Below are 12,616 nucleotides of genomic sequence, written 5' to 3'. Positions count from 1 at the left end.
TAAATATAATAATACAAAGCGAATATATAATAATTTATGTTAAAAAATTAGCACACTTTTAATTCTGAATTCACCAGTTAAATAGTGAAGTTTTTGTTAATTGCTGAATCCGCGATTTTTGTGTTATATGATTTATATTGAACTATAGCGACAGTTCCGGTTCGAAAGCCCACGACGTTCGCTCGAAAATAAACTTTTTATTGTAGAATTTTATTTTTTTTAAAAATACCGTCTTAATGACATATAAAATAAATATATTTTACGACTCTCTTTTCCAATGGAACAGAAAACGCTCTACTTATTCGATTTTTTTCTTCATATTTCATGTAAATACGAAATGCATGTTCCGTAAATGGGGAAATAAGTAATGGAACGGTTATTTACTTCGGTCGATGTAATAGTATTTTGTCAAAAGGAAGAGGTAACCGTTTAGTGTGGACCTTCCCGTAAACATTTGAGAACATCTTAATTTAAGTAAAGAATAGTATATAGTTTTAGTAACGGTAATAATTGAAATAATACTGAAAATAAATGTTAAGAATACTGTGATAATTGTAAAAGAAAAGAACCAGTGAGATGAACGCGTAGCTCGATGATAAAAAATAATAATGAGAATTCATTAGAGCCCAATTATTAATCATTGAATCAGAAGGTGATATTTATAGAGCGATTCCAAATTGCACGGCTATTTCTTGGGAGATGATTCTATAGCTAAAAAAAAAGAAAAAAAGTTGATATAAACATATATCAACGGGTAGAAAACGATTCATTAACCAGTTTCGGCTCGCAAAACATTTAGCTCTGCTTTCTGTTCCCCTCTGAAATCAAACCGTACTGAAATTCTTGGGTACAAATCGAGGGGAAAATTTGATGGTTCCTTATGGTTTTTGATCTAAGAAATTGAATAAAAATGGTCCTAGACATCTTTCACACTTAGGTTTTAAGAAAAACGGGGTAAAACACGAAAAGATTTCGTCAGAAAATACATATTTTCAGGTTTGGGACAAAATAACTTAGTTAATTTACCGATAAACAAATAAAAATTTCTAGTTAATTTTATAGAGAATTTAATTTTGAGAAATTTCTTAGATGAAAAACCATAAGGAAGCGCCAAATTTCCCCCTCGATTTGTATCCCTTGAATTTTAGTACGGTGGAGCAAAAAGCAAGGCTAAATTTTTCGCCAGCCGAAACTCGCTAACGAAGCTTTTTCTGACTTATATTTTTGTTTTTTTGTTTATCTTTTGCTATAGACTCATTTTCCGAGAGATTAACGAGCAATATGGGATCATTCTGCAGTTGAACGTCACACAAAATTTACATGCCTCAAAAGTACTAAATCTGACAAACTAACAAAGGCAACAGTAATTTAATTTGTCTCCATATAAAAAATATACAAGCACTATATAGTTTTTATAACGCTAAATTGTAATGTTAAAATATTACTTAAGCTTATACATTTATAAATCTGTAAGATTTATATTTACCTCCTGGTCAACCCACAAGTGTTTTATTGTACCCTGCTAGATTTCGCCTACTACAGCAGTGTTGGATCAAACGCCCAACCTAAGTACTATGATATCGTTACTGAGTTTTACATTTATACTTGTATGCGTACCAAATATGACATAATAGGTTGTATAGTTTATCCTGTTTCTCTGATAAATTAACCTTACACTTAATAAGCATTTCTTATTAAGTCTGATCTAAGACGATGTCGTTTTTATTTATTTATTGTGGTCATATATTTATGTTTTATTCCTATTTAGGTCTCTAACATGATGTAACGCATATGAACCCTGTAAATTCGGGACATTAAAGAAAGGTAAAAAGCTTTGCTCGAAACCACTTATTTTTCCGACTGTCGAGCTTCGGTATTTTTTGAACAGAAATTCATACATTTAAACATCTGACCTTCACTCCCGTCATACTCTAGAGTGTTAGAGTTATGCTTTATCTTCATTCTTAATATCCAAAACTCCTCTTATCTCTGTTCCAATGGTCGATACACGTAAAATACTAAAATGTTCGTAGTACTTGTAAAAGCTATATGAGGTTCAGTCACGAAGGATCATGTTAAAGGAGACTATTGATAATTCTTTCGTTTAGATCGATCTTATAATCGTATCTGCTGATCGGTACAGATATCAATATATCTATGTAACATATCGTGAATTGTTTTGACAGTATTCATTCTGGCAATTTTTACCGAATGAATAAATTGTAAATGATTCCGCGGTCAACTGGGAAACTGTTAAAATGTGTATTTTCGTGTCGCGTATTTTTTATTCATCGATCAGCTCCGATCGATTATTAGATAATAGCGTCAAATGGTATTGGTGCGCAGAAACTGCTTTTGCAAGTAGATAATCTCACCAAGGTTATTCTTATAAGCTACTTTCATTTCTATAATCGGGTTTTTTATTTGATAATATAATTTTTAAACGCGATTGTGAATTTCCCCATCAAAATGGGTTATAAACGGTTCTGTAATGTAAGTACGCAGCCAGTTAGGTAACCTAATAGTCAGCATTTTCATTCACATCACTACGCAGTTAAAAATAGATATCCAGAATGGCAATAATAAAAAAGAAAAACAAAGATTGCGTAATTCACTCTTATTATAGTTCGGATTTAAAACAGTTTCAAGTTGTATTATATTGTATCGCTATGACCTGTGATAACATTATTTTTTAATAAATAATTTCAATAGAAGTTACATAATTTATTTCTACTTTTGGTGTTATTTATTGATTTATCATATACTAATTATTATGTTTATTGCTGTGCTTTCAGAAAAAAAAAACAATAATAAAAATTCGCAGAATTCTTTTGTTAGTTTTTAATTTTAATTTTACGAAATTAAAATAAAGATGATGTAATTTTTAAAGTTGGGCTGGGAGTATAGTTAACAGTTGAATGAGAAGTCAGTGGAGATGAAGGCCCTAATCTCTCTTGTCGTGTTTAAACAAAGGACCTTTCATTATCGATTTCCTTGTAGGTGGTTCAAAAAGGACTTCACAACTTAAAAAGCATATAAATTTTAATTAAAAAACTTTTTCGAGGTCTCATTTTATAGCAAAACATAAGTTTTGACTCGTGTAGTTTATTAGTACCGAATTCGGCCACCAACCAGGATGCCTACACGTCCCTAAATCTGCTGTGGAACAACTCGGAGAAAGCTTTGCACTAGTCCGAAGAAATCAACTCGTGTGTCACGTGAGACTGGAATTCCGCAAACGACTGTTTGGCGCGTATTACGTAAAAAATTGCACTTGAAGCCGTTAAAAATAAACATGGTTAAACAAAGACTGGACCATTCTTCTTCCAGGAGGTAAATGGTATCGTTTAAAAATTTTCTAATTCCTCAGTTAGACAATGATGATTAAGATAGACGCTATTACTATCAGCAAGAGAGAACCTCCTCACTACCGCCTAGTAGTTCGAGACTTTTTTGATACTCGATTTCCAGGTTGGTGGATTGGTCGTGAAGTTCAATTGCATGGCTACCTCGCGCCCCAGATTTGACTCTTCTAGATGTTTTCTTTTGGGTTTTCATTAAAGATCGGGTTTATGTACCACCTTTGCCTCCTGATCTTGTTAAGCTAAGACTTCGAATTTACGTCGCAGGTGCAGAGATAACGCCCGACTTGCAGGCTACAGTCTAGAATGAAGTCGACTTCAGGTGGGATGTACTCGTATGTCGCATTAAAAATGGAATCCATATCGAATCAAAATGAATATTAGATGACAAACTTTATATGTTTTTCTATGAAGTGACACTTTAACCGAGTCTGTAAGTTTTCTCAATAAATTTTTATATGCTTTTAAAGTTGTGAAATCCTTTTTGAATACCCAGTATATTTGTGAACCTGAAAACATTGTTACAGGAAGTTGAAGCGTCATTTTGTTATTAATGACTGAGTGAAAGATAGAAGATGATCGAGAAAAAATTTCTATATTTGATAGGTAAAAATAATTACTTGATTTATTTTTTTTTATAGAATGTATTCTGGAAAAGAACCTTGCTTTGTTAAAGTAGCAAAAATGTATTGTGTAAATAAATTTAGCAATTTAGTCGTGTTCGACCCTTGGCGATTCCAATTCCTTGGAATTTTCCTGGCAGGTTTTTACGGGTGGTTTGCCATTGCCTTCCCAATGTGATTCATTGAAACCCATCCACCAAAGAACACCGGTATCCACAGTCTAGTGTTCAAATTCGTATAATATGTATGTATATATTTGATGTGTGTTAGATATTTGAATAAACAGATACCGAAAATATATATTAATATCATAAACTGTGCTGAAGAACATTTTACTCCTTTCCTTTGTTAATTATACGTCCCTATTGTGTAATTGGTTTTTATTTAATAAAATGTTACTGCTTTCAAAATTATTTGAGTAATGATATAAAATGCATCTTTTAAAATTTGTCATTAATTAAAAAATCTCTTACCATTTACGATTTTTACGATTAAAAAGTAGTTTTTCTATATTTCTCGCTTAGAAAATTCTTAAGACTAAATAATTTCTTAAAAAATTAAAAGACAAAATCTAAATTTATCTATTTACTTCTTGCGGTTTCTTATATTCAGAACAAAGTTCAGTCGTTCAAGGTCAAAAATATTTCAAATTTCATTGAAAATAATTAATAGTATTTTATATCACGTGAAGCTGGCTGATAAAGAAAGGCATTTACTTTTTTGAAGCGGCATTGTTAGTATAATATTTTTTATTTTGAAGTTAAAATAAAACAGAAAGTTTACTTCATAAATTGACCTTAAGGTGCATCGTTCAGTTCACTGACCTTAAAATACTTTTTTTATAGGCGACCTAAAACGTTTACGACCCAAATTGAACAAGCAGATGTTATAGAAGAGAAAATAAATTTTACGTAGTAAAAGAGATACCACGGAAATTTTTTCATTTCTATCTTGACCTTTGTGTTAGCTAAGAGTATTTTCGTGTTTTTTTCGTCTCCGGTAAAGCTAATTTCAACCAGACCTTAATTATTATGATCCCTTCTTCCAGAACAATAATTCTCCAACAATAATTTTATTCTGTTTTCTGTATGTGTTTTTTTTAAAATCGTTTTGCACATGTAAATGATAGATGCGTCCAGACTTTCAGCTTTATCATATCTACATCGGGTCGTTCATGATCTTGTTGCAAACTATAATAATTGTTCGATGATGCGACACTTATCAATTACGATTAAATAGATAGGATTGATACCAGTCGGTGAAACGATCACTATGACATGAACAAGATTCCGATACATTATAAAGATTTAAGCGAGAACACAGCTTAACGCGTGCTGTATTGGATTTCTTAAAATAATATACTACCAGTTTATTCGTACGGATGGCGATGTACGTATTGTACGTTATAAAAAAAGTCTGATTTAAAAAAACTGATTAACTTATCAAATCCACTCTCTTTAATTTCTGCTGTTGATTAAGAAACTTCTTAAACTCGCTCTTCTGCATGGAGCTTGAAATCTTGTTATCTCTGTAAATTATACGTTGTTATAACTTCTATATTGTACAGATAAGATAATGTTTTATCTCGCAACTGTTGATTTAGAGAAACTAGCTGCTTTTATCCGTACAGTTTTATAATTGGAGAGCGGTAATGTTTCTTTCTCGCTCAGCAAAATATATTCGTTCATAGTTGCGTACGGACATTAATGATTTTAACAGTCATCGATCAGGTGAGTTATTTCTTTATTGCCACTTTTATTCTGAATTCATCTTTGTTATACGGTTACTTCACCACCTATGCGGTTACTTATGTGTATATTAAACTACATTAGTTTTTTAGAATATACAATTACTGTATTATGTATTCAGGACCTGAAAACAACATACTGAGTAATTGATTTTTTTAATTTAAACAGTGCTTTGTTGTCTTGGTCAGTTACAGCAATTAAAAATGTATATTAAGATCAAGTCAATATATAACACGTAGTTTATTGACTGACTGATTGTTTTCTAAGTTTCTATTGCGGTAAAATAACCACATTTTGCTTGTTTTTATCATTTCGAAATATTAAGTTGATTAATTTTGGTTAGATATTGTTGTGATTGACATGAAATTTCGTTTTCTTAATTTTGTTTTGTAGAACTAGTTGTAATCTAATTAGTCTGCCTTCCTTTTGCGATTAGATTTCATTTATTACAAAGAGAGAAAACATAGGTAAAAATTACAAAAAGGTACAAAGCTTTTTTTAAATGAATTTTGAGCGAGTAAATGCTACAAAGGAGTTTTGGTAATAAGAAAGGAGACAGGATTCTCGTAAAGCTATAGTGAAGATTATATCTTTATTGTTATCTATTCTAATGTGATACGCAAAGACGAAACAGATCGATATAAATCAAGGCCGATATTTCTTCTTTTTTTTTTGTAGAAACTGAAAATATCCTGAAAATTAGATTTTCTGAGCGGTATAGACAACTGTAAGTTTTCTTTCTGAAGATTCTCATTATTTCAGATTTATTTTAACGTATGTTTCATTGAATCGGGTGTCGTATCGGTTTTAACGCCGCTTGTTTAGTTAATACTTTTTAAAGAAGTCTTTTTACTTACACTTAACATTTGCGCTTTGTGTTCTAGTAAATTATTTTGCATGCGGTTCTTGCTTTACGCTTTCTCTATTATTTAGATATCGATTGGATTGAATATACCGTGATATATTTTAATATATCGTCGATTAACTTGAGTACGCATACTGTATATATATATATATATATTATTGTTATTACTTTTAACTGATGTCGGTTCAATTTTCGGCTCGTTGTTAATGTACAAACAAGAAGGGTAATTTACAGTTCTGTGACCTGGTATGCAAGATTTCTCCGTAGGGAGTTGAGTGTAGTAGTTTTCATACGGCAGCGATTGTGAAGTGCAGTCCGCGCTTCACTCAGAACCTTAGTTCTGCGACCTCTGGTTTACCTCCTTGCCGTATTGCTGGTTAAGGATCTAACTGTAATCAGACCAGGTCTTTCTTCTTCCTCGTCAGTATTTTCTTATTATCTACGTTTCATTTTTAGTCTAATGTTTACTTGATCTGATAAACGTTTTAATGGTAATTAAAATTAACGTTTTAAATAACTTTAAATGCGATGATTAGTCGGTGCGGTACAAGTTTTAAAGAATTTCTACCAATCATGTTTTGGGTTGGACTTTTTCTACTTGATTTCTACTTGAATTTTTGCTTTAATTCTTTTGGAATAACATTAGAAATGATTATTTCGTTATGCGCCAGTTGAAAAGGTTTGCTTATATTTTTATTAAACAAAATATAAAAAAGTCGCAAAAATATCAATTTTTCCCCTATTTCCCTAGATAACTCGATAACTTTTCAGTTTAGAGAAAAGATCGAGAGAGAAAAAAGGTAATTAAATTTTACTCACATCATTGGTTGCAAATGGAAAATACGTTATTATTGATGCAAAAATAGCAGCTATAACTGCTGTTTATACTTATATCAAGTACTTATACATAGGACCTTCAAATTTTGCCTCAAAATACCGTTTAATATGATAAAGCAATAGGCCAAATTTCACCAAAATCGGTCTGACAAGTTTTTATACCGTACTTTGCAATCCAAATTTTTTTTAAAAATGCGATTTTTCCAAATTGTGTAAAGCCTGAAATAAAATCTCTAGATATTTGAAAATTTAATCGAATACAAAAGAGCACTCAAACTTTCAAATGCATTTTGAAAAATTTAGATCGGTTAATTAGGAGAGCCAAGGGAATTTTTCAAACATACTTGCAATTTTAACACCCAAAATTGTTGGTTTTTTTTTTAATTGATGTCTTGTAAGCTAAAAAGTTCAAATATCATATTGGCAAACGCAAATTATTGCTAAATATCGGTTTATTAATTTATCAACTACAATTTATTACAAAAGTTGCACAATGCGGTCAACTTTGATCGGTTATATCTCCGGAGATAATAACGAATCGAAACTTTAAAAAAAAAGAAGCGTCTTTCCAAGTACTATTAAGCAGTGCTTTTTAAAATTAATTTAGATAAAAATTCCTGAAGATATTCAATTTGTTTAAAAACAAAAAATTGCAAGTTTGTTTGAAAAATTCCCTACGCTCCTAACATGAGGATAATCAAATTGTAATATTCGATTTGTAGATGTTTGAAGTTTCATTGTAATGTTGCAAGCGTAATATTTTTGTAATGGTGAAATACAATTAATTAAAAATATTACTTTCTTATTTTTCAAAAGAAAAGTAATAAAAAATAATTTTTTGGCTTGATTCTTTTTTTTTCTTCTTTTTTTTTTGTTTAACCTCCGAGTCCACAGTTAAGCATTACTTCAGAGGATGAGATGAATGATTCTTTATATCAAGCGAACGTAACACAAATTCGTGTTCATTCAGATTCGGATTTAAATATTCTTATCGTAGTTTTAACGTTCAAAGAAATCCGAGTATGTTTATCTAAACCTAGTCTGAGTGTCAGTATTAAAAAAAGGTATTAGCTATTTCAACTTAAATTGTTGTTTAATTACTCGACTTTATTTACTTATAAAAACTGAAGACTGTTCCTATCCTAATAATGTCTCATTTTGAAAAAAAAAAATTAAAAGGTTTCAAATCGGTGACTAAAGTAATGTAGTCAAAAGTTATAAACATGTGTAAAATTTCCATTTCTAGGAGCGAGGAGCTTTTTTTAGAAAAAAAAAACATACGTTTTAATTTTCAGTAATAATAGGTTACAAATCACGACACGTACGATAAGATTTTTATTTAAGTTACAAATTAACATCGACAGTAACGTTGAACGAGTTTTAATAAACTAATTAAATTTAAAAAACGAATTTTAATACGTTTCAAAATAATATTTTCCATCGATGGTTAGTAAGATATATTACTTTTCAAAAAAAAAGCTCTTTATTTTGTTGTCATACTCTTTTCTATACACCTTAAGAGCGTCTTCATTTCGTTTCGTTTTTCTTTTTTGATGATTGAGTACTGTTCCACTAACGAACCTACTGGATAATGTTTTCTAGTAATTGTTTTTGTATGATATAAAGCCGCATTTTTATGATACTGAACATTTACGATTTGTATTTTTGGAAATGAGAAATCTTCTCGTTTCATAATCTCGTTAAACATGAGAGTTGTAGTTCGTAAGAGTTATAATTAAATAAAATAGTTCATAAACAACCTTTATTGCACTCATATACTTCGGTATTTTTAGTCGGCTGTTTTCCTTGTAAGGGTATTTAGTATCTATATATTAGGTGAGAATTTTTCATGAACACTTGTGATCAGGTAATAATTTCTTTCCACAGTAAAATACTACTTTATTACATTCACTAGTTACAGGCGCAGGCGTTGCGTTGTTGACTCCAAGGTAAACGCGTGCGCGTGCGTTTAGTCTTTCGATTACTCCTACCACTATCATATATCAGTATTTCGTATTTCACCTCGCAGTATGGACCGACTGAATTAATAATTCGGTCAGTGCTGCCTGCTGGCAAAACAAGTACTAGATATATAAAAAGGCGTTAAGTAATGATTATAAAACTTTCTGGAAGTTAATGTAGTCATGAGTGTTTTATAAAACTTGTTTCACTATTTAATTAAATTGTTTTTATGAAATTTTCTGTTATTTGGCACAATAGGTTTTCCTTTTATATAGTAGGAATAATTTCTAGTGTGCATTATGTGTTATAGAATTGAGAGTGCTTATAGCGCATGTATTTGAGAAAATATCTAAATGACTAATTTCTATTCGTAAAAGAATATTATAAATATTTGGTAAATATAATAATTATTCTCAATTGGGATTCTTAATGAATCTATTACAGTTTTTGGATACTTCTACGGCACACACGATTCTGGAGATCTCTCAGCCTATTTACGGGTGACTATGTAGTATTACAAAAGCAATTTGTTGAACATTTATTCAAATCATTCGATGCAAAATAATTGATTAGTGATGTGTCGCTTACATCCTAGGTTAAGATTCGTTTTTTCTGGTGAAATTTGGGCGGGATTGACGCCTGGAAGGGCTCAAACCTTGAAAGATGCCTCTAGGGGTTCTGGAAGGACTCTTTTGGTGAGGTTCTTTGTTTTTTTTTTGCGGTTTGTCCGTGGGAAGAACCCTTTCTCATCGTTCAGACCTTTTCCTTATCCTTCATCCTTTTTTCTTCGATAGTGTTCTGCAGGTTTTGCTAGTCTTACGCCGATTGTACTAAGATTACCGCATCCTTCATTTTTTGTGGTTCGGCGAGTCATAAAAAATCGAGGGCTTTGCCTGTGGAGTCGTCTCCTGCTGAGACTCTGTTATTATTCGATGGCATCCTGGTGTCAAGTTGTTTATCGGATAGTTTCTAACCTTCTAAAACAAAATACAGTTCTAGTAATTAGTATATGGAACAGACCGTAGTATTAGTATATGGAACAGACCGATTCAAAACAGTATGTGTGAGATCTAATTCAAAAGAGTATTAGATCTAGCCATAGCTACTGTAAATGATTAAAACTGATCGTTAACTCTGCCATGTATGTTAGGGATTTTACTAAATTTAATATCAAGATTTCCAATATTTTTAACGTGTGGTTAAAGTTTGCGCGTTAATAGCGCACCATTTTTGGTCGACTGAACCTTTTTTTGTATTTATGTGAATTATATTATTTTTATTATTTATCATTAAATCGTATTTTATTATTTAACGAAGCTTTGTAAAACGTCTAACTCCATTCGATTTTTCTCAGCGATTAATCTGTAGAGTTTCTTTCATTTATTCACTTAAATATTTTACGTTCAACTTCTTTTTTTCTTCCTAAATAAATAAACATTTCCGACGTATAAACAAACATATTCGTTATTAGTTTTTAAAATATGTTAAATTAATTGGTATTTAAGCAAAACGATACTGTAATTTCATAGATATGATTGTGTATTCATATCAATGTATGATTCGTAAAATAAATATTGCAGTTGTGTCTTACTTAAATGGTTTTATTAATGCTGACATATAGCTGATAAAGGAATACTTTTGCAAATTATCTAATCTGTAAATGAAGTATCTTTAATGATGTCTTTATTAATTTTTAGCGTTTTAATAGAATTAAACATTTTATAAAAATGTATTACTTACTATTTTTTGTCGCTAAATTATTTTTAATTGGTCCGGTTAAAGTAGCACTGTACCGACCGTAATACGCCAGCAACATGCTTGAGTGCCACTTGCAAGAGACTATTGGTTTGTAAGGAAACGTTCGGGCTGCTTGTATAAAAGAAACGATCAGCGCTGTTCAAATATTGAGATTAAAGCAAATGTGGCCATCCTTCGAGCTAAAACAATCTCAATCACAAATTTAATAAGTGCTACAACCATCCTCCTCGCATCTTTGAGGTATTCACCCGGTGTGTTGCTTCTTTTATAATGAAAATAATTCATTGCCAACAAGAAATTTATCGAGATATATACCGATATAACTTCTTCTAACGACGTCCCTGATATAAATTAGAATTCTTGATTCCTATATTGGTGTCTTTGGATAAATTCCGATACGTAATAGGCTGGTCTTCCAGAGATTACGCCTCTGATTGAATTTCAGCGATAAATATCTGTAAAAATCCATAACAAAATTTCTCACAAGCTAAAAACGACAGTATGCAATAGGGAGGTCTTCAAAAAATATATGGAGGTAGAAGTTTAAGTCTTTGGTGTAAATCTATATTTTCTAATTACTTCGTTTTTATAGTAACTTTTATGTCTTTAGAAGCGTCGGAGAGTCAAACTAATATCTATAATTATTAATATTTGAAAATGTATTTTTCCATTGGTTTTCCTGAAACGCGGCATAACCCTTTATTTTTGTAAATGGTTTTTAAAAATTCCTTTAGCAGTTTATTCGTGTTATCCCAGAGCAAATCGTATGAAAGAGTAGTACCGTAGGATATACGAACTGCCGATGAAATTTCTCTGGCATCACCATAATCTGTTCAGCGTTCGCCTAAAGTTGATTATTAATCTTCCGCCGGGTCGCTCGATTACCAGGGGCACATTAAGTTCCTACATTTCATCTGTTTGTCGAAACTTCTCCATAGTCATTTCTCAGAACCCTTAATGGGTGAACAGCTTGGGGAAATGTTTTGAATTTGATTTTACCGGTAAAAAATTTTTGTAAAATGGCTACAAATATATACATCGGGTGAGTAACTGAAGCGTAATAAAAAAAAGCGACGGAAGAGTGATATTGCTTGTAGATGGCGGCATTTTCAACCGTGCTGTGGATATTTAGTACGCAACACTGGGAGTGTTCTCAATTATATCTTAGTTTACTCCTGCATTAAAAGTCTCCGTTATCGCCGAGACTTTAATATTCTGGAATAGTACCGCTTGCCTGATTTTCGGAACGACAGTATTGTATCATAGTAATTTGCCAACAGCGTCAGTTTTATCGCGTACTTTTACTGTTCATCCCCTTTTCTGCATTCATTTAGCGTTTTTACATTAACTCAAAAGAATGTGAAAACTTTGTAACTGAATTAAGGATGAAAGTTTGAAAGGATTAGGTTTTATTTTAAAACGATCCACAACGGTGCCCGTCTAACTTCTATGATTTACATG

The 12,616-nt window shown here is 31.4% G+C and overlaps 1 protein-coding gene across 5 annotated transcripts in view; it reads left to right on the top strand.

The window, feature by feature from the left end:
• The window catches only part of conu (Rho GTPase-activating protein conundrum), a 233,453-nt gene that overhangs the window by 24,174 nt on the left and 196,663 nt on the right, over window positions 1-12,616 (top strand). The window contains exon 1 of one of the 5 annotated variants that reach the window (XM_075373484.1): window positions 5,693-5,715. The exons of the other annotated variants lie outside the window; for them this stretch is intronic. The gene's annotated coding sequence lies outside the window, so the exon portion shown is untranslated. Of the gene's footprint in view, window positions 1-5,692; window positions 5,716-12,616 lie in introns of those variants that run through there. 5 annotated transcript variants of the gene reach the window in all.

Source organism: Lycorma delicatula, chromosome 1, assembly GCF_047948215.1.
Source record: "Lycorma delicatula isolate Av1 chromosome 1, ASM4794821v1, whole genome shotgun sequence".
Taxonomy (NCBI): domain Eukaryota; kingdom Metazoa; phylum Arthropoda; class Insecta; order Hemiptera; family Fulgoridae; genus Lycorma; species Lycorma delicatula.
Note: the sequence above shows the minus strand (reverse complement) of the source record. Positions and strands in the feature narration are given on the sequence as shown.